At 45.0% G+C, this 23246-nt stretch overlaps 1 pseudogene across 1 annotated transcript in view; it reads right to left on the bottom strand.

Moving 5' to 3' along the window:
• LOC147707019 (meprin A subunit alpha-like) overlaps nucleotides 1-23246 on the bottom strand; it is a 119842-nt pseudogene that overhangs the window by 23144 nt on the left and 73452 nt on the right. The window contains exons 8-11 of the transcript XR_015296605.1: nucleotides 13469-13690; nucleotides 12446-12592; nucleotides 11807-12022; nucleotides 388-861 (exon numbers count right to left, since the gene is read on the bottom strand). The product of XR_015296605.1 is annotated as a meprin A subunit alpha-like (transcript). The remainder of the gene's footprint in view (nucleotides 1-387; nucleotides 862-11806; nucleotides 12023-12445; nucleotides 12593-13468; nucleotides 13691-23246) is intronic.

Here is a 23246-nt window from a genome sequence, read left to right as displayed (position 1 = left end):
CTATTTTAATGGCTTATTCATCCAACTCGGCTCTCTTTCAGTACTTAGATGCCCTACAGGCGATCGATAGATAGATAGATAGATAGATAGATAGATAGATAGATAGATAGATAGATAGATAGATAGATAGATAGATAGATAGATAGATAGATAGATAGATAGATAGATAGATAGATAGATAGATAGATAGACAGATGGACAGACATCTCATCGCCATACTGCATTCAAGGTATTTGCCTGGGTACCTTTCAAATGATACAGTGATCAATTTCTCATACTTGACCGGCAGTCTTTAGTGCTTGACATTAAATCAAATAGGAACATTTCAAATACCAGTGCACATTGATTCATTTATTCTAAATCCGAGGTTAAAATACATTTACTTACCATCCATTAGAAGATTTGGGTTAGTAGTGGTGCTTAAGCTCAAAGACATCCTGTCAACTGGATTGGGGTCTTGATCAAGAGCTGTGAGGACAACCTGTCTGTTAGCGGCCGGCCATTCCAGAATCCCATCATTTTCACTGCTGCAGAGATGGAAAGTGACTGACACATAATTATTATAGGGCGAAGTGGATATTCCATGAGGGTAAAGCTTGAGTCCATAAGCGTAACCTTCAGAGCTATGGTAGACTGGACTCAGAAGGAAATTGCCTTTGACGGTGGTTTGAATTAGATGGCTGAAGTTACTTATATGCCAGACATTAGTGGGGCAATTAGTTTCCATCAGGCTGATGTCATCAATGTAGATCCCTCCGGTGGAGTTGGCTACATCTCCTTTGATGCCTTGGAAAGCGTAGCGGAATTTTGTCTCTATGTCAAATGGGATGTGTGCTAAGTTCCATAGGTTCTTACCATCACCTACAAAAAAGAGATGACCATTAACCATTTAATTCAGTCATGCCAAAGACATTTTACTACTGGATAGGATACAGCAGTCACATTGTCGGATTCATGACCCGGTGGATACCAGATATCTTTTTCAGTTTCTTTATACAGTTGTTTACAGTTCATGTTACAATTCATGGTTTGACACCTCTTACTGCATGCATGATAATGCGTTTTTTGTTCATTTTTAAAAATGCTGGACCAGATTCATATAAATATGCTTACATCTATGCATTAAACTCTTACATCTACGATTTGTGAATGTCTAGTAATCTGCCATGGTCTGTGAGCTCGTTGTGGAACACTTGATGTTCAGTGTTCCATGAGTGACTCATGGAATGTTCTGCTCCAGGTTGGCAGTTGCCTCCTGGTACTGTTGTACGAAGCACAAATAAACATCTCTACTAAATATCTACTGTCTCTTTGGATATCTCACACTGCAATTTTGGCAACAAATGGATTTTGTACCCCTACAGTTGTGTATGGCCAGCCCGGTGGTGTTGGAGCTTCCGTTGGGTTGCAGAGTGTGTATGGTGCTGTACACACCCGAGGTGAGAGCCCTACGCTCTACAAAGTATTATCAATAGACAAGCAGAGATTTGTGTTTTGAGTGAATGAAAACGTTTTTTTTTTAGGTTTTCGCTGATATTTTAGTCTAGCGTGCTTTGCTTTGAGAGTACTTATAGAAAGACGACTTGGGCCCATTCTCCACGAGACAGCGTTCACGGAAGCTTCTGTACGGTTTAAATGGTGCTCGCACGTTGGACGCATTAGTGCGGCTCTATCCATACTGTGAATGTGTTTCTACATGTTGTGTGTCCACATCTCTTGCTCCTGTTTCCTTTCTCGTCAGCGTTTTCCGAAAGCTCTTCTCAGCATGTCACAGAAGATTCCTTGCATCTTCAGTGATACGCACACTGGGCCTTATCTGGAGCACACGCCTCTTTTCCTTAGTGTGCCATGGAAGTTTGTGCACTCTTGGGAACGGTTCCAGAGCAAGCGCCTGCTATTCCTATGTTCTGACATCCCGAAAGTCCCGCTCGCTCAGATGTCAGAGCGCATTTCTTGTTGGGCGAGAATCATCGTTGTGCACTTTACTGGGCTACGTTTGTTGTATGTTGTTAGCAGAGCACATCACAAGAAGTTGTGATCAGTGGCACATGTCTGTTTCTCAGCAATTGCAGTGATATGCACACTTGGATCTATGTTGTGTTTCAGATTTCAGCAAAATTGAAGTGACACACAGATACTTATTGGATTACAGACAACTATTGTGTGTGTTTTTCTACCACTACCTCTACCGGATAAGGTGACTTATAAAACTTCCTCTAACCAGGATCGATTACATTGTGTACAGTTTTGTGGGGGCTTTAGTTTTCGGCAAAATTGATTTAGCATCGGATTATCATCAAGTGGAACTAGAACACTCATGCAGGCACCTCACAACTTTTGCAAAAAACTTTACAAGAAGGACAAAGATATGCTGCCGCAACTATTATATTGCTTAGGAAGATGAAGCTATGCCTTGGTGCAAAAGATCATAGGAAACCTGACCTCTAAGTTCCCTTAAACAGTGAGAGAAACTCCCACAGTAAACATAAGCAACCAGAGTTTTTTCAGCACAGAAGAAAAAGTATACATTGAATGGACATTCCCAACAAATTTCTCTTGTTGTTCAAATTGCTTTATTTCAATTTCTTTTCTTCAAAGACACCACAGTAGTCAACGCGTTTCCTCCTGCTTGAGGACTTCTTCAGGGCTACAAAACATAGACAATAAAGTCTATTAATTACTTATAAAACCAATTATATACATAAGAACATCAATTATCATACAAATCAATAAAATAATATTTACAATAATTCACACTGTAGATGCCTTCATGTGTAAAGCTACTTCATTCATTTCTTATTTCCATCTATTGAAGAAGAAACTAAATGATCATCAAAACCATATTTACACCCAAACAAACACATTATATACGGTACAGGACATTATCGGAAACCTCAAAAAAAGAAGAGGTAATGTCGAGCCTCATATTCATCCATCATTTTTTACAGAATCTACACCTATATACATGTTATATTTACAGTTTATCAAATATAATTTCAAATTAAACGAACATTTCATTCCTTTGTGGTTTGCAAGATCACGGTCATCACTTCTCTATACATTCATTATGAGAGATCATTCCTCATTTTATACAGGACGTTGTACTATGCATTGGGAGCAAAAACATTCAAACATTTACATTATCCAGTATATTCGAGGCAACTTAGCTTTAAAGACAATACAGACAGCAGTTGTAATTGATTTGTGATGTTGTTATGCAACTGACTAGGTTATGTTCAAACACACTCTCATAGTAATAAGGGATCTTAGAATTCTCCCACCAACATATGGCAGCCCTAGGAAAAAGCAAGGCAAGCATAACTAGGAAACAACCAAGAATAATACATAATCCGATTAAATAGACAAGGATTTTTCGCACTTCTGGCTACACTTGGATCGAGCGATACAGAATTTTTGAACCTCATACTGTTTAATAGATACATGTAGGGTTCTTAAATGGTAGGGTAATTATGCTATGAAAGTATCCTATGAGAAGGGCCCATACTGTATATTCTGCTTAAGTAACAAAAGCCTGGCAGTGGTAACATCATAGTACAATCACATTGAACATATAATGGGACTACCCATTATGAGAATTATGTGCTTAAATAGAATAGGATTTTAAATTTGATATAAGTTAAGAAATCTAGCCGGTTGGACCACATATGTATTATAACTGGGCTTCTCGAACCCCTTATTTTATGTAGGGTTTGGAATTAATAAATGGAGGTACATTGAAAAACACTAGGAAGCGGTTTACTATGAAGACATGAACCTTGAGGTGCACATGCGGATTTTGAATTCTTTATTCTTGGTTGTTTCCTAGCTATGCTTGCCTTGCTTTTTCCTAGGGCTGCCATATGTTGGTGGGAGAATTCTAAGATCCCTTATTACTATGAGAGTGTGTTTGAACATAACCTATTCAGTTGCATAACAACAGCATGATGCCATTACAACTGCTGTCTGTATTGTCTGTAAAGTTAAGTTGCCTCGAATATACTGGATAATGTAAACTTTGAAATGTTTCTTGCTCGCAATACATAGTACAACGTCCTGTATAAAATGAGGAATGATCTCTCATAATGAATGTATAGAGAAGTGATGACCGTGATCTTGAGAACCACAAAGGAAAGAAATGTCCATTTAATTTGAGATTATATGTGATAAACTGTAAATCTAAAATGTATATTGGTGTAGATTCTGTAAATAATGATGGATGTATATGAGGCTCGACATTACCTCTTCTTTTTTTGAGGTTTCCCCATAATATCCTGTACCGTATATAATGTGTTTGTTTGGGTTGTAAATATGGTTTTGATGATCATTTAGTTTCTTCCTCAATAGATGGAAATAAGAAATTAATTAAGAAGCTTTACACATGAAGGCCTCTACAGTGTGAATTATTGTAAATATTGTTTTATTGATTTGTATGATAATTGATGTTCTTATGTATATAATTGGTTTTATAAGTAATTAATAGACTTTATTGCCTATGTTTTGTAGCCCTGAAGAAGTCCTCAAGCAGGACGAAACGCGTTGGCTACTGTGGTGTCTTTGAAGAAAAGAAATTAAAATAAAGCAATTTGAACAACAAGAGAAATTTGCTACAAGTTCAAATCCTCACAGCTGACCACCAATGTTAGATCTGGGTGTTTCTAGTCGGCACAGGTAGGTACTTGTGACAAATAGGGTTCCTGGACTCTAGTCAGGGTAAGGGGGATACACTCTTTAGATAACCCCTGCTCTCCCCCTTGGTAGCTTGGCACGTGCAGACAGGCTTATCAAAGGCATTGTGTAAAGTATTTGTACAAACACTCACAGTAACACAGTGAAAACACCACAAATGAACTCCACACCAGTTTAGAAAAATAAACGTATTTAATCTAAACTAAACAAGACCAAAACAACAAAAATCCAACATACACAGTTCAAGAATACGGTTTCAAAAGAGTTCTTAGGGTATCGTTACAAATAATCCACAGTTGTGTCACGTTTTAGCAGAAAGTACCTTTGGATGCGACAAAAGTTCCAAGTGAAAGCTGCAGCGATGAAAAACAAGCGATGCGTCACTCCTGAGACCCTGGGGAGGCAATGCGACAACCACGCTGGACGCAGCGGGCGTGTTGCAGTGACTCCGGTCTGTATGGGGAGGGATGCGATACCTTGTATGGATTCCGGTGCGCAGGTTTCGTAGGAAGCGTCTCGCAAAGGTACGATGCGATGATCTTCGGGACGGCGACAATCTCAGGTGCGGTGGCAATGCACAACGCAGCGTCGATCTCCTCTCGCGGCTCCTCAATGCGATGGCTCTGCGACGACACTCGCAGCGACATGATGCGGTCCGCAGGCAAGCGGTGCGACGAACTCACCCAGCGACGACAGGCTCTGCCACGATACTCACAGCGATGGTAATATTCCCGCACTGGAGGGATGCGTTCCGCAAGCGAAGGATGCGTCGGTTCTTTCAGTGGCAACATGCGCTGCGACGATCTCAAATTTCCTCTCACTGTCGAGGATGCGCTCCGCAAGCGAGCGATGTGTGAAACTTTGCAGATTGTTTAGTTTCTTCTTGTCGAGCTTCCCAACAACAGGTACAACTTCCAGAGGCACCACAACTAGCCCAAGCACTCTAGAAAGGAAATAACTCTCTCAGTAGAGTTCAGGGGGGAAGCTGGGGGTGAATTCCTTTTGTTCCTGGGACTTCTTTACAGGGAGCCAGCTCTACTCAGGCCCTTGGAGATCTCTTCAAGCAAGGGGACACAGCACAAAGCAAAATCCTTCCCCTCTCCTTGGCAGCAAAGCAACTGCAGGTCAGCCCACAAACACACAGCAGGACAGTCCTTCCTCTTCAGTCTTCCAGCTTTCTCCTTGGCAGAGGTTCCATCTTGAATCCATTATGATCTAATTTTCTGTAGTCTGGGGTCCTGTACTTATACCTCAAAAAAGTATTTGTTCCCTTTGTGCAGGAGGGCTGTGAGCCCGGTCTGAACCAGTTCTGGGTGTTCCTTGAGCACTTTGTTTTCCTGGCTTCTCCTTTCCTTTCAGAGAGAGGGGTAGGGTCGTCAGCCGCCCAGCAGGAGGTGGAGCCAGCATTGTGGAAGGCAGGCACAGCCCTTTTCAGGTCCAGGTGCTATCCCCTTCCGCCTTCTAGATGCAGATGGAGCTCTTCAGCCCAGGTTTGGCTCACTCAGCCTATGGGTGCCACCCAGCCCCTGCCACTCACGAACCAGACAGTCAATTCACAAACAGGCCAAGGCACACAGAAAGGTCAGACAGGAAAACAGCCACTTTCTAAAAGTGCTGTTTTCAAACACAGGATTTAAAAAACATCTTTCCTAAAAGATGTGTTATTAAATTCTAAGTCAAGGGATACCAGACTTTTATGTCCTATCTCGCTCCTATGGGAAGATATGCAGGTAACCACTGTACACAGCATTTCCCATGATAGCCTATGGGCAAGATAGCCTTACAATAGTGAAAAACGAAAATGGCTGTAATTCACTACCAGAGCATGCCACCTGCACTAGTACATGCTCTACCTTTCACATACACTGTGCCCTGCCCAGGGAAGTACCTTGGGCCTTCCATAGGGGTGTCCAAGGTGTACAGAAAGGGAAGGGTTAGGCCTGGTTAGTGGGGCCACTGGCCAGAATCAATCAGTGAACTTGTAAAGCGCACTACTTACCGGTGAGGGTCTCAAGGCGCTGAGGGGGGGGGGAGGTGGGGGGGGGGACCGGGGGGGAGGGGTGCTGCTACTGTTCGAAGAGCCAGGTTTTGAGGAGCCTTCTGAAATTGAGCAGGTCTTGGGTCTGCCGCAGATGGGTGGGGAGGGAGTTCCAGGTCTTGGCGGGGAGGAAGGAGAAGGATCTGCCACCAGAGGCTGCATGTTGGATGCGTGAGACAGCAGCAAGGGCGAGGTTGGTGGAGCGGAGCTGGCGGGCGGTGTGTAGAAGTTGAGTCTGGTGTTCAGGTAGGCTTGTCCGGTGTTGTGGAGTGCTTTGATCTGTTGACTGGGTGTGAGTGTTTGATTGGTTCAGATGCTCCGTCCATCACCACCCCCTTTTGTACCGCCGTGGAGTGCTTTGTGTGCGTGGGTGAGGAGCTTTAAGGTGATCCTCTTGTTGACGGGGAGCCAGTGCAGGTCTCTGAGGTAGGGGGTGATGTGGCTGCGGCGGGGGACGTTGAGGATCAGTCGGGCGGAGGCGTTTTGGATGCATTGTAGTCATTACAGGTGTTTGGCCAGGATTCCTGCGTAGAGTGCATTGCTGTTGTCCAGCCTGCCTCTGACGAGGGCTTGGGTCACCGTTCTTCTGGTTTCGGTCGGGATCCACTTGTAGATCCTGCGTAGCATGCCGAGTGTGCTGTAGCAGGAGGAGGAGATGGTGTTGACCTGCTTTGTCATGGAGAGTGAGGAGTCGAGGATGAATCCTAGGTTGCATGCGTGGTCCGTCGGTGTCGGTGCTGTTCCCAGTGTGGTCCACCACCAGGAGTCGTCCCATGCAGAGGGGTTGGGGTCGAGGATGAGGACCTCCATCTTGTCCGAGTTCAGCTTCAGGCGGCTGCTCCTCATCCAGTCGGCGACTGCCTTCATTCCCTTATGGAGGTTGGTCTTGGTGGTGTGATGGTCCTTGGTGAGGGAGAAGATGAGCTGGGTGTCGTCGGTGTAAGAGATGATGTTCAGGTCGTGCTGGCGGGCCACTTGTGCGAGGGGGGCCATGTAGACATTGAACAGGGTCGGGCTAAGGGATGAGCCCTGGTGTATGCCGCAGATGATGTCGGTGGCTTCGGATCGGAAGGGTGGGAGGCGAACTCGCTGGGTTCTGCCAGAGAGGAAGAACATGGTCCAGTCTAGGGCTTTCTTCTGTATTCCAGCTTCTTGGAGGCGTGTTCTTAGTGTGTGGTGGCAGACCATGGCGAAGGCAGCCGACATGTCCAGGAGGATGAGGGCTGACGTTTTGCCGTTGTCCAGTTGGCACCTGATGTCGTCTGTGGTGGCGATGAGGGCTGTCTCGGTGCTGTGGTTCCGTCTGAATCCGGACTGGGATAGATCTAGTATGTTGTTGTCCTCGAGGTGGCGGGTCAGCTGTGAGTTGGCGATTTTTTCGATGACCTTCACCGGGAAGGGGAGGAGGGAGATGGGACGAAAGTTTGTGAGGTCTTTAGGCTTCGCCTTGGCTTCTTGAGTAGGGTGTTGATCTCGGCGTGCTTCCAGAATTCCGGGAATGTTGCTGTTTAGAAAGAGATGTTGATGACCTTCCGTAGTTGGGGTGCGATGGTTGCGTCCTCTTTGTTGAAAATGTGGTGTGGGCAGAGGTCTGACGGTGATCCTGAGTGGATGGAGTTTATGACCTTGCGTGTCTCGTCGTCGTTTACATGGGACCAAGAGGTCAGCTGGCTGGTGCAGGTGGTGTTCGGGGTGGGGTCTGTAGTGATCTGGGTGGATGGGGTGTTAAAGCTGTCGTGAATGTCGGCGATCTTACGATGGAAGAAGGTGGCCAGTGAGTCGCATAGATCTTGCAAGGGCGGGACGTTGCTGGTGTTGGCGCTAGGGTTGGAGAGTTCTTTCACTATGATGAAAAGTTCTTTGCTGTTGTGTGCATTGTTGTCCAGGCGGGCTTTGAAGGAGGATCTCTTTGTCGTTCTGATGAGGTGGTGATGTCTGTGGATGGCGTCCTTGTGGGCTACGTGGCTGTCTGGTGTGCGGTTGTGGAGCCATTTCTTCTCCAACTTCCGGCATGTAGGTTTGGTGGTCTGGAGTTCTTCCGGGAACCAGGCGGCTTTCTTGCTAGAGTGGTTGGTGGATGGTTTGTTGAGCGGGGCAAGGGTGTTGGCGCAGTCGTTGATCCACTGTCCGAAGTTTCGGGCGGCGGCGGCTGTGTCGGTGGGGTCGGTGGGCAGGTTCTGGGCGAGGGTGGCGGTCAGCTGGTCTTCGGTGACTTTGCTCCAGCAGCAGCGGGGGAGCTGTTGGGTGATGTGGTGCATGGTTGGTTTCTTGAAGGTGAAGTGAATGCAGCGGTGGTCGGTTCAGTGGAGTTTGGTGGTGTAGTTGAAGGTGATGTCGGTGCTTGTGGAGAAGACGGGGTCGAGCGTGTGGCCGGCGGTGTGGGTGGGTTCGGTGATGAGCTGTTGGAGGCCGAGGTTGGCGAGGTTGTCGATCAGGGTGGCGGAGTTAGTGTCATTGTTGTTCTCGAGGTGGAAGTTTAGGTCTCCGAACCCAGAGAGCACCGCTCGCCAACATCGTCCGAGCGTACTACCCCAACATCGTCTCATACGGCGATGACACACAGCTGATCCTCTCCCTCACCAAAGTCCCGGACATCGCCAAATCCAACCTCCACGAGGGAATGAAGGCCGTCGCAGATTGGATGAAGACCAGCCGACTGAAACTGAACGCAGACACAACGGAGGTCCTCATCCTCTGTGCCACCCCCTCCGCATGAGACGACTCCTTGTGGCCGACCGCCCTGGGAGCACCCCGAACTCCCACAAACCATGCACCCATTCTGGGTTTCATCCTGGACTCAGCGCTCTCTATGACCCAGCAAGTCAACACTGTTTCCTCCTCCTGCTTCAACACCCTCCGAATGCTTCGCAAGATCTACAGATGAATCTCCACCGAAACCAGGAGAACTGTCACCCAAGCACTCGTCAGCAGCAGGCTGGACTACTGCAACGCCCTGTATGCAGGAACCACAACCACACTTAAGAAGAGGTTCCAACGAATACAAAACACTTCCGCACGCCTCATCCTCGGACTCCATCGCCACATCCACATCACCACCCACCTAGAGACCTGCACTGGCTCCAGATCAACAAGAGGATAACCTTCAAACTCCTCTCTCATGCACACAAAGCACTCCACAATGCCGGACCTGCATACCTCAACAAACAACTGTTCTTCTACACCCCAAACCACCAACTTCGCTCCGCCGACCTCGCCCTCGCCACCTTCCCACGCATCTGCTAGACTTCGTTTATTACTCCCAGACAGTCACACAATAGAGGGATTAGGTGTGCCTGCATGGGCCATCAACTGGCCGGATAGGGGGTGGGGGTGGGCACAGTACCACTTGCAACTGAATAGGATGTGCTCTGTCTTCATACAAAGGATGCTGTCTGCATTGTTCATGCAGACAGCCTGTAGCCAGGGCAAGGAAGTCATGAAACATTAAGCACGTCAAAGGGAATTCACTAGAAAACACTCTTACTTCAAAGAAGGCTCCATGTATAAAGAGAGGACCCTCAGACCCACTCTCCAGTACACTCCTGGACCTACGGATGATACAGAAGAAGGGCTGCTGTGCTACTTTGAAGCCGGAAGGACTGCCACTCTGCTGCCCTGATACTCTGCTGCTCTGTTGCCTGCTGCCTTGCATGCTAAGAAGGAAGATTGGACATGCACCCTTCCTCCCAGGCTGAAGTGACTGGAAGGGTCAGCTGACTAACCTACTGTTTTTTTTAGCTACAGTGACATAACAAATTCCAGAGGCTCCCTACAACTGCCAGCTGCCTGGACCTGCCTGAGCCCTGCTGGTTTCGGCTGAGGTGTGTTTCTGACCCCAAGAGGTTCCACCCAGGTCCTGGACCCTTGATGTGGCCTCAGTTGAGCTCCTCTCCCAAGAAAATGAGAAGTCTTGAAGGTTTCTTTGCAAATGGGCCCATAAACACCAATATCTTGCTGCTCATGCCACCAGTCACCGCAAGGTTTCGGTGAACATGACTCTTCCTGACACAGCAACCACCAATGACGCCTGGCAGCAAGTAATCTGCACTTCACGCTATAACATTGACAGCTTGCCGTGACTGTCAAAAAGAAGCTCAAATATTGACAGTCCGCAACGCCCAACAAGTTCTTTATGCTACAGCGACGACAATCCGTGATGCCCGGCATGCTCTTCATGGTTCATCGACGACCATCCTCAATGCTTTCCCTGCTCACCACGGCCCTTCCACCGCAAACGAAACTCATTGAAATGGATTTTGAAGGTAACGTTGAACTGGACTAACCTGCTCCCTCTATCCAGCCTGTGCTCTATCGACCTGAAGTTGTGACATTCACATATCTCTCATCACCACATAAACGTAAGTGGTGCTTTCTGCTTTTATGTGCTTTACTTACCTGGAATCTATTAAAAATGCATTTTACTGTATTCTTTTAAATTGGTGTGAGATGTTTTTTATGTTGTGTTTTCACTGTATTTTTTATTTGTGTACTGTATAAATACTTAACACATTGCTTCTAAGTTAAGCGTAACTACTTTTGTATCAAGCTACCAGAAGGATAAGCACAGGGTAATTTTGGACTTTTTGTCGTTTACCCTGGCAGGGATTGTGGCTGTTGCTTGAACAGGGGCCACCCTTCTTCAATCAAAAACCTAATTTCTCACACATCACTTATACAAAGACATGTATTTTCATAATTTCTATAGAGGTTGTTGGTAATCTGGTGTAGCTTTCTGTACTCTAGCAATCATTTTTAAAACGAAATGAAACAGCATTAAAAATTGATGCACATATTAATTCATACCAGCACTCCTCCACACAGGAATGCTTGTAGCTCTCACCAGAAGAATGAAAGACTGCAACACTCATTTATGAAGCCAAATACAGGGTTAAGAACTCACAGCTTTTCCCACTTTTAATAATGAGTAATAGGTGCAAAAATGCAGCCCCCATTTAGACTGTGTAATACTAAATGATTAAAAGTTGTGTTGAGTCACAGTGCCAACCACTGCCTGGAAAGGGTAGCAGTCAGGCAGCTTAAATAGGCCAAAGCATATGTCTTAAGAAAAACGATTTCTCTTACCATTTACGCTTTTCAATTTTAACATCTTTCTAACATTTCCAGTCCCATCATCTTTTCTGATCCATACAATGATCTGATCCTGTGGACTCCCGTTCATCTTGTAGAAAAATTGGAGGCACTTTTTAGACCTCTGCGGGTAAAGAATGCGAGACTCCAGCAAGGCTGATTGTCCCCGTTGACCACTCTTGGTATCCAAGTACATAAAGTATCCCCCATCTCCAAAGGAAACAGAGACACTTCAGTTAAAATTTGAAAGAAGTTTAGGTTTCAGCCATGAAGGTAAAGTGGAGAATATTACAGTTCATTCGACACAGAACAAGAATGCTAAATATGACAATTTGAAAAACAGATATGCTAATAACAGCATATCCCCAATAGGCCATTGTTGCTCTAAAGAATTGATATCACGTTTTGAACATACTATAGTCGAGTAAACACACAATCGGCCTTTTAAAACATTCGGTTTGTCAATCCACATGTGGCTGGCTCTTGCCACTAAGTGCCAATTAAGCAACTTTTCCTACACCAATATGCATACATGTTACTGTATTCCACCCATCTTCTATGTTATAATCAGTGTTTGTGTATTTCGTACATTACAGTTCCTCAAAAGAAGAGGCTTCTTGCTATGTAACCTACCTCTGCAGCCGCCATCTAAAGTATGGTCTTCCTCTCCAGGTTTGCTAATTACATGGGTCCATTCAGCACCATCCTGTACCATCCGCACCATCCCACAGATGTTACTTAACTCAAAGGAACACTGGTCCAACATGGAGAGTGTTGAAGCTGTGTTACAAAAAACAGATGTCATGAACAGGTAAAAACATGACAGGGTTTATCATGATTTTCATGGTGCATTATGTGGCATTTTTTTAAATGTCTTGCAAGAGTATCTAAAAGTGATTGTGTTGGAGCCAAGTGCGAACTTAGGAACATTGAAATGTACCATTATCAACACAGCTTCTATGTCATTGAGTATGCGTGCCAATCTGAATGACATTCTTAACAAAGGCAACCCAATAAAGGTCAATTGGAACAGTTGTAGTCCAAGTCACAGATTGTACTAACACGTTTTCACATCCTAACTGAATGGTAATAAAAAGAAACATACATTATATATGCCAGGAGGGAATGTTTAATACCAGGTGATCCACTGTCTATGTAATTTATTTTAATTCAGCGTCAATATATGGAAATGTATCTTATGGTGATATCCTGACATTCTGGTATTAAAAGGCCTTTCAGGGCCGGCTTTGAACACCCAAGCTGCAAACCTATAAACATTTTTGCATAAAATCTCTTAGTCAAATATTACATTCCCTAACTCAAATAGGCAGGTACATTCCAATGTGAGGTAGGCATATTCCCAAATCCAATGAACCTTATGAGTGTACCCTGATTCATGAATCATGTGAATCTTTGAGATGCATGCAGAGTCGTGAATCCTGAGAATCTTTGTGGTGTAGGCAGAGTCATGAATGTTTGCTTCATTTGCAGATTCATGACTCCCACAAATCTTTGTTTTTATAATATCAGTTGAACAATAGAACATCTCTGTCTTCCATAGTGACCTTAAAATTCTTTCTAAGATTGATTGTGACATTGTTTGTACTGAGCCAGAGTTGTACAGAATTTTTTTTGTGCATTGTAGAACAAACTTACTGCAGTTGTACATTCGGTTCAACTTCTCCAGATCATTCTTGCTCAAATCCACTCGCTGCCCAATGATGTCATTGAATGCAGGTATTTTCGTTGTAATTGTGGGAACATTGTAATTTTTGTTAAAAGCCAACGGCCTGTAATGCATAACGGACTCGTAGTCATATGGCGTGTTGAGGTCGGAAATATAGTCATCATCGTACTTGTCGAAGGCATATTCATAACCTGAAAACAGATAATTGTCAGCATTATCAATCTCACTGTATATGAGGGAACGACCTCCTGTGCCACTCAGATGCACAGCCTTGTAAACAAAATCTTTGTTTAAACAATAAACCAATATTCTTCCAGTTATTTTATATTTAATCCATGTCTTTTTAATTTATTCAACTTCAACCAAACTTTATCCAATCACTTGAAAGGCTGTGCTATTCCTCATGTTTACAAATGCCACTGGCATGCCCGTCCAGCCTTGTCAGTAGCATGTGGGAATTACAATTCATCGTTGTTAGCCTCATGTATTAACATCTAATGCATTTCGGGCATTTGCAGCCCTTCATCAGGGGTCACTCTAAAAAAAGCAGACATTGTGCTCAGTTGTCATGAAAATAGATACATCAAAATGGCCTTTTTTTGGGCCAGTGTACAAACAGCAGCCGTTCGCCAGCGCAAACACCCTTGCGTCATTTTGCATGGGTGCCTGCGTTGCCGGGACAATTGTTTTTGTGGAGGAATGCATCACACATAGAAAGACGAAAAAACCTGGGGAGGCATAGGATTCTGACGCATTCTCGGATTCGCAAAAAGTTGTAAATCTGGGAACGCATCAAGTTCCATGGATGTTGGGTGGGAGCACCCACACCAACACCCTTAGAACGCCCCTTTCACACAGAGTTATGTGTGAAAGGAAATCATATTTACAAGGCCATGAAAAGTCACACATTGTGACTTCACATGGCCTTGTAAATATGTTGGTGCGTCAATAAAAGTGATGCACTGTTGGCGCAATGGGCTTGTAAATAAGCCCCCCAGTGAGTTCTAAATGAGCGCCGGTTTTAAAAAGGACATATTCTTCTTTGCAACTGACTTTCGCCTCTAACTTTTGTAAGCTACACTGTATGTACCAGGGTTGAAAGTAATCGAAATAATATTATGTAACTTGAGTATGCATCTGCCATCAGGTTTACAGGTGGTTGGAGGAAGAGAAGAAATGTTTGGCCAAAATATTTAAAATTGAGAGAAAAAAGGCATTTCCAAAGTTACGTTAAAACATGCCACAATTCCTAATCTTGGCACTGGTGTACTCTACTTAATATGTGAACTAGACAAGCCTAGGGTGAGGAAAACAGTCTTAATTGTATTTTTAATGCATCCCTATGGCTGCTGTGCATTGTGCCAGCTTAGAAGGATAGTTTAGGAAACACCCCAAACAAGTGTAATTTAAAAACACACATAAGCATTACTTAGACGAGAGTCTGAGTTTGCCATATTTTTGTGAAATAATGCTCTAATTGACTGATTATATCCCAGGGCAAATGTATTTTGTGATTTTTCAGTGGGTACAAGCTACACATACGAGATCCAGAAGGAAATGGTGCCGAACGTTTGGAAAAGCGCAGCAACTACTTCCAATTTCAAAGAAGGTCTGAAGGAAGGGGAAGAATGTTAGGGAATCTCTCAGAATGAAATTAAAGGTAGTTAGGTTGAACATTTTTCTATCCTGCATCTCATACTACAATTGGAGAAAGAGGTGGCAGTCAGCTCAACAATAATACAATTACATTTGTATTTTCCTGCAGAGCGAGTTCGACTCTAGTTGTATGCAGTGCTTCACTTGTAAAAGATTGTGTTCCAGTGCCCAGTTTCTGCTCAGAAGCCCACAGCCAACGCTACAAGTCAGCGGGCCGAATACCAATTCTGCCAGTGTGGAATCAGGGCCGGACTGGGCATAGGGCACCAGGCAATCCCCAGGTGCGCCGCACCGGTGGGGGGCGGTTGTGGGCCCCTAGGGGTCGTTTTTGTTACAGGGCCGTTTTTGCAGCATAGCTGCAAAATCGGTCCTGTACCAAAATCGGCCGAAAACCGGCCCTGGCAAAGAGCTCGGTGGCCACTCCAGTGGGAAGCGGGGGCTGGCCAAGCACTTTGCCAGGGGTTGTGGTTTCCAGTCCGGCCCTGTGTGGAATCCACCTCAGGACTCGTCAATCGATTAGCAGAGACTCCCTGTCCCTTTACCTCCCTTTTGCAGGTTCCTGTTTTCTCCCTGTGGGATGGCTTTCCATGTTTCTCTTTCTCTTTCGTCCATTTGTTTGTTTTAACCTCTCTTGGGGAAAGTCAGATGAGGAAAAATGAGTGCTGGCCCCCTACAATGAGTCCCCACCGGCTCAAACTAAGCACTGCATACAAGAGTAAACTGTCATGAATAAGTGTAACAGGTGGAGCGTACACCCATGTGAGGGTCTAACCTGTGCCTGATGTTATTTGCACAATCGTCTGTGACTGAGGGCAAAAGAGAAGGCCAGAACAAAGTTGCCTACATTTATGCAAAAAAAACTTTTCGAGCAACCCCTTCCAAGATAGCTTCATCAACTGTATCTGCGGGTCTTGTTCTGACTAATGTTATGACACCAGAATATCAGTCCTAAACATGATCTGTCAAAAAAGCCACCCATATAAATCATTTCTAAAAATATCTTCCCATTGAAGTTAAACAAAGAAATATCTCCATACACCCCATTGAGAGACATTATTCTACAACACAGTATTTAAGCAGCCACATTATGAATGGCAGACAAAATTGCTGTTACTGATCTTCTGCAACGCAACCCTGGCTAACTCTGTCCAGTTTCAGCCATGCATTCTCTTTTGCATCTGGCGCAGTATCTTTCCTGCACAGTAAAATAATTTCGAACACTAATCCCTTTTTTATGTGTTGTGTTTGCAATTCTTCCTAACTTACTCCATATCCATTTTAAATGATGCTCCAAAATGTCTTCATTGTTATATTCACAACAATACCTCGATGATATAAAACCGCCCACCTATACACATATTGCACCTAATGGATTTTACGCTGCAGGCCATTGAGCTGTTGTACCAACCTTGCTGCTCACCAGCCAAGCTCCAGTCTCACCTGGTTTGTAATACTTCAAACATGATTTAGGTTTTTTGTATCTTTAGGAGCATATTTTTACAAGCCCCTTGCGCCACCAGTGAGTCACTTTTTTGACACACCGTCGACGCTGTGAGCTGCCCCATATTCACAAGGCCACGCAAAGCCACCCTGCATGGCTTTTTATGGCCTTGTAAATATGGTCTCTTTTCATGCATCACTTTGCATGAAAGGGGTGTGACACAGGTGTTGCTGTGGTTGTTCCTATGCAACACCCATGGATCTCACTGAATTTCGAGTTTTATAACATCTCATAAACCTGGGAATGCATCAGAATCCTGCCCCTTCCCAGAGAAGAACAAAAAAGGTTTTGGATCCTACATCTATCCAGCCCGGACCTCAACAACAAAGTAAACAGAACAGAATGGCTGGATAGGGAAAAATGAATATCGTGAGTATCAGTGATGCAGTCAATATGTACTACGTAACCAAGGTCTTCTGTACCAAAACAAATTTATTTAATTTTTATCTGTTTTTTCAGATTTTTCAAAACGCATGGGCAAACCAAAGACTCTCACATCAGTGAATACATGAATACAGTATTTACATTTATACACACATACCAATGTACATTATTTACAAGGTGAAAGAAACACAATTGAATAAAGACAGTTGAAAATGACACACCAAGAAAAAGCGATAACGTTATTCAATACTCAAACATAAATTGCATTTATATACAATGAGAAAAATTCATACAAAACACAAGGGTATAACCAGTCCATGGGGATGTAAAACCAAGGGACAAGCGGGGACAGATGGAGTGATACGCCTGCCTGCCTGACAACACTGTGGTTGGATATTTGTATTGGGTTGCACCACTAGGGTCCCAGACGGTATATATTTTCTCTTCCTAGGTGCACCCTTTTGAATGACCACAGGGTGGGAATGTCGACGCGTTTCGAACCGGATAATTGACGGTTCTCTTCAGGACGGGGACTGGGAACAATAAGTCTGTAACAATATACAGAGTGGGTGTCAGGGTTGAATAGCATAATTGTGTAAAAAACTTTTTTTCAATGACTCCACACCATGAAATAAACTTTTACCTGCACGTGGCAAAGAATGTGCCTTGGTGTTGGTAAATCGCCGGGGGGGGGGGAGAAATGATTCTGTGAAGACATACAAGATTAAAACTTAGCACCCTAGTACCTTCATGAAACTCTCAGGATCTATACTGATACCAATCGCCTAATGCCATCAAGAATACGAAATCGTACCTGTAGTTAGCCGAGTCGAATTCTTTAAGAATCGATTGTCCGCCGCGCGGTACACACACGTAAGTGGAACTGTTTACATATTGAATATGTTTCGTTTTGCCAGCTGAAATAAACACACAGAGATCGGTGCGCGAGATTTAGACCACTGCCTCAGTGTGACACAAAATATGTGAGTTATGAAACCGAGTGACAATCCTACCTGAGTAGGTAGCTTTTGAAACCTATAGCGTAGCCAGGAATCAATTCAGGGCTGGTAAATCAATGAGCCGCAACCTGCGTTACAAAAAAGGCGAAGGTGATTAAGCCAAGCTTTCCCGTGAAACTGGCGGTCATAGCAATGCGGTGCTTAACGCGTTTAGCAGGGGGCCTGCACTGCACTTACTTAGTCCGTAGGATTCAATCTCTCGGGGTGTCTCAAACTGGAACGCGCACAGTGTCAGTGTGTCTGAGCGTTGTGGTGATCATTTGAAAACTACCGGGCCGGTTGGTTTGTGGGAGTGGCTAGGGGGCGGGATGCGTGGAGGATCATGGTCCATGTAGTTCTGGGCAATTTTTTGTAAATATGTATGATCTTTTATTGGGCACTGTATCCACAGGACAGCGTGAATTTAGTATATGATAGTGCCAAAGCTTAGATATTTACAAACAGATTTGTATCAGGTCGTGCACTATATCAACAAGGAATCATGAGCTTGCAAGACTCAGAACATGCCAAATGGTAAACGGAATGCCGGGGCAGTGCAACAACATAAAGGTACAACAGGTGCAGAACAGTATAAAGAATGAATGAACAACCGAGTTAAAAACCACAGCAGCACAGCCGGGCTCAGCCGAGTAATTCGAAAATGCATCACAGACTGGAAATTTCAGACATTTCGTTCAGGCCACTATTGGACGTGTCAAACTTCAGAATGAGGTACGCTTCTTTCTGGGACAAACGTAGATCAGGGTCTCCACTGCCCCCCCTGATAACTGCCAGGACTGTCCATCTGATATCTTGACTGGAATGATTTTTTTGCAAAAAGTGTGAAACAAGTGGAGCTGTCAAGATTTTATTATTGATTCTTGAACGGTGCTGGATGATGCGCTGGCGGACCTCCTGAGTGGTTTTGCCGATGTACAGCATATTGCATGGGCATTGGATGGCGTACACAGCGTACTTGGTTTTGCAGTTCGTGTGTTCCTTATGGCGCCAGAATTTCTTCCCATCTGTGAATAGTGAACCTTCCATGGTGAGTTCGCAGACGGAGCAGGTCCCGCACTTGCGATGCCCCGTGACAGGATTTGCTCCAAAGATGGTATTCTGGTGATCCTTTTTGGGTTGCGGTCTCGTCGATGTTATCATCTGCCCGATGCTTCTGTTCTTTTTCAGAGCAAAAAGGGGGGCGCCTATGTCCGGGAGGATTTCCTTAACCAAGTGCCAACTGCGTCTGATGATTTTTTGCAGCTGGTTGGTGTGTGGCCCAAAAGTGGAGACGCACACCATCCGGTCCGTCGCGGGTTTAGATCTTTTTTCAAGAAGGTGTTCCCTGGGTGTCCATCTCGCTCTCTTCATGGAGTGTTTGAGAAGCTTCTGGGGGTAGCCACGTTCCTGTAATTTGGAAGTGAGGGCTTGTCCATGTAGTTCGAATTGCTCAATGGTGGTGCAATTGCGTCGCACGCGGAGATATTGGCCATAAGGGAGATTGTCCCTTAGGCTGCGCGGATGGTAGCTCTTGTAATGAAGAGCATTGTTCTTATCCGTCTTCTTCTGGTACAAAGAGCATGACAATGCATTTTCTTTCACTGAGACTTCGACATCCAGAAACGGGAGGGTTTTTTTATGATAGCTCAAGCTGAATTTAATGTCCGGGGTCCTGTTGTTCAGCCACACATGAAATTCTTCCAGTTGGGTAGATGTGCCATTCCACACACACCAGACATCATCTATGAATCGGAGCCATTGTCCGATGGAATCTCTGTAGGGGTTGTTGTTGAGGACAAACTTTTCCTCGAACTGGCCCATAAACAGTATGGCCATTTCGGGGGCGAAAGGACAGCCCATCGCCGAGCCTTTGATTTGTAAAAACATTTCGTCCTCAAAGGTGAAGAAGTTTTTCTTGAGAGCCACCGTGGCCAGAGAGATTATCAGTTCTGTCGGCACCCTGTGTGGGCGTGGACGGCCCTCCAGATAGAGTTCCATGACATCCAAGCCGTCTTGCTGGGGTATTTGGGTGTATAGCGAAGACACATCCATGGTAGCTAGTAACTGACAAGAAGGATCAAATGGTACACCCTCGACCTTGTTGATAAAGTCCATTGTATCCCTCAGGTAGGATGGCACTTGCACAACCAGCGGTTTCAAGAATACATCTACAAATTTAGAGATGGGTTCGAGGACAGAATCGCACCCAGAAACTATTGGGCGCCCCGGTGGTACTTTAGGGTCTTTATGCACCTTGGGAAGGAAGTACAGATGTGGAGTCCGTGGGTGTTGTTTGACCAAATATTGTGATTCCTTTGGTCCCAGAATTCCTGCGTCCTTGGCTGCATTTACGAGTCCTTTTATTTGGTCCTGAATTTGAGCGGTTGGGTCATGGCTGATCTTGCGGTACCACTCCTGATTATACACATGACCAAAGGAATCACAATATTTGGTCAAACAACACCCACGGACTCCACATCTGTACTTCCTTCCCAAGGTGCATAAAGACCCTAAAGTACCACCGGGGCGCCCAATAGTTTCTGGGTGCGATTCTGTCCTCGAACCCATCTCTAAATTTGTAGATGTATTCTTGAAACCGCTGGTTGTGCAAGTGCCATCCTACCTGAGGGATACAATGGACTTTATCAACAAGGTCGAGGGTGTACCAATTGATCCTTCTTGTCAGTTACTAGCTACCATGGATGTGTCTTCGCTATACACCCAAATACCCCAGCAAGACGGCTTGGATGTCATGGAACTCTATCTGGAGGGCCGTCCACGCCCACACAGGGTGCCGACAGAACTGATAATCTCTCTGGCCACGGTGGCTCTCAAGAAAAACTTCTTCACCTTTGAGGACGAAATGTTTTTACAAATCAAAGGCTCGGCGATGGGCTGTCCTTTCGCCCCCGAAATGGCCATACTGTTTATGGGCCAGTTCGAGGAAAAGTTTGTCCTCAACAACAACCCCTACAGAGATTCCATCGGACAATGGCTCCGATTCATAGATGATGTCTGGTGTGTGTGGAATGGCACATCTACCCAACTGGAAGAATTTCATGTGTGGCTGAACAACAGGACCCCGGACATTAAATTCAGCTTGAGCTATCATAAAAAAACCCTCCCGTTTCTGGATGTCGAAGTCTCAGTGAAAGAAAATGCATTGTCATGCTCTTTGTACCAGAAGAAGACGGATAAGAACAATGCTCTTCATTACAAGAGCTACCATCCGCGCAGCCTAAGGGACAATCTCCCTTATGGCCAATATCTCCGCGTGCGACGCAATTGCACCACCATTGAGCAATTCGAACTACATGGACAAGCCCTCACTTCCAAATTACAGGAACGTGGCTACCCCCAGAAGCTTCTCAAACACTCCATGAAGAGAGCGAGATGGACACCCAGGGAACACCTTCTTGAAAAAAGATCTAAACCCGCGACGGACCGGATGGTGTGCGTCTCCACTTTTGGGCCACACACCAACCAGCTGCAAAAAATCATCAGACGCAGTTGGCACTTGGTTAAGGAAATCCTCCCGGACATAGGCGCCCCCCTTTTTGCTCTGAAAAAGAACAGAAGCATCGGGCAGATGATAACATCGACGAGACCGCAACCCAAAAAGGATCACCAGAATACCATCTTTGGAGCAAATCCTGTCACGGGGCATCGCAAGTGCGGGACCTGCTCCGTCTGCGAACTCACCATGGAAGGTTCACTATTCACAGATGGGAAGAAATTCTGGCGCCATAAGGAACACACGAACTGCAAAACCAAGTACGCTGTGTACGCCATCCAATGCCCATGCAATATGCTGTACATCAGCAAAACCACTCAGGAGGTCCGCCAGCGCATCATCCAGCACCGTTCAAGAATCAATAATAAAATCTTGACAGCTTCACTTGTTTCACACTTTTTGCAAAAAAATCATTCCAGTCAAGATATCAGATGGACAGTCCTGGCAGTTATCAGGGGGGGCAGTGGAGACCCTGATCTACGTTTGTCCCAGAAAGAAGCGTACCTCATTCTGAAGTTTGACACGTCCAATAGTGGCCTGAACGAAATGTCTGAAATTTCCAGTCTGTGATGCATTTTCGAATTTCTCGGCTGAGCCCGGCTGTGCTGCTGTGGTTTTTAACTCGGTTGTTCATTCATTCTTTATACTGTTCTGCACCTGTTGTACCTTTATGTTGTTGCACTGCCCCGGCATTCCGTTTACCATTTGGCATGTTCTGAGTCTTGCAAGCTCATGATTCCTTGTTGATATAGTGCACGACCTGATGCAAATCTGTTTGTAAATATCTAAGCTTTGGCACTATCATATACTACATTCACGCTGTCCTGTGGATACAGTGCCCAATAAAAGATCATACATATTTACAAAAAATTGCCCAGAACTACATGGACCATGATCCTCCACGCATCCCGCCCCCTAGCCACTCCCGCAAACCAACCGGCCCGGTAGTTTTCAAATGATCACCACAACGCTCAGACACACTGACACTGTGCGTGTTCCAGTTTGAGACACCCCGAGAGATTGAATCCTACGGACTAAGTAAGTGCAGTGCAGGCCCCCTGCTAAACGCGTTAAGCACCGCATTGCTATGACCGCCAGTTTCACGGGAAAGCTTGGCTTAATCACCTTCGCCTTTTTTGTAACGCAGGTTGCGGCTCATTGATTTACCAGCCCTGAATTGATTCCTGGCTACGCTATAGGTTTCAAAAGCTACCTACTCAGGTAGGATTGTCACTCGGTTTCATAACTCACATATTTTGTGTCACACTGAGGCAGTGGTCTAAATCTCGCGCACCGATCTCTGTGTGTTTATTTCAGCTGGCAAAACGAAACATATTCAATATGTAAACAGTTCCACTTACGTGTGTGTACCGCGCGGCGGACAATCGATTCTTAAAGAATTCGACTCGGCTAACTACAGGTACGATTTCGTATTCTTGATGGCATTAGGCGATTGGTATCAGTATAGATCCTGAGAGTTTCATGAAGGTACTAGGGTGCTAAGTTTTAATCTTGTATGTCTTCACACAATCATTTCTCCCCCCCCCGGCGATTTACCAACACCAAGGCACATTCTTTGCCACGTGCAGGTAAAAGTTTATTTCATGGTGTGGAGTCATTGAAAAAAAGTTTTTTACACAATTATGCTATTCAACCCTGACACCCACTCTGTATATTGTTACAGACTTATTGTT

Source organism: Lissotriton vulgaris, chromosome 6 (assembly GCF_964263255.1).
Source record: "Lissotriton vulgaris chromosome 6, aLisVul1.2, whole genome shotgun sequence".
NCBI classification, from domain to species: domain Eukaryota; kingdom Metazoa; phylum Chordata; class Amphibia; order Caudata; family Salamandridae; genus Lissotriton; species Lissotriton vulgaris.
The sequence above is the reverse complement of the archived record's forward strand: the minus strand, read 5'-3'. Positions and strand labels throughout refer to the sequence as shown.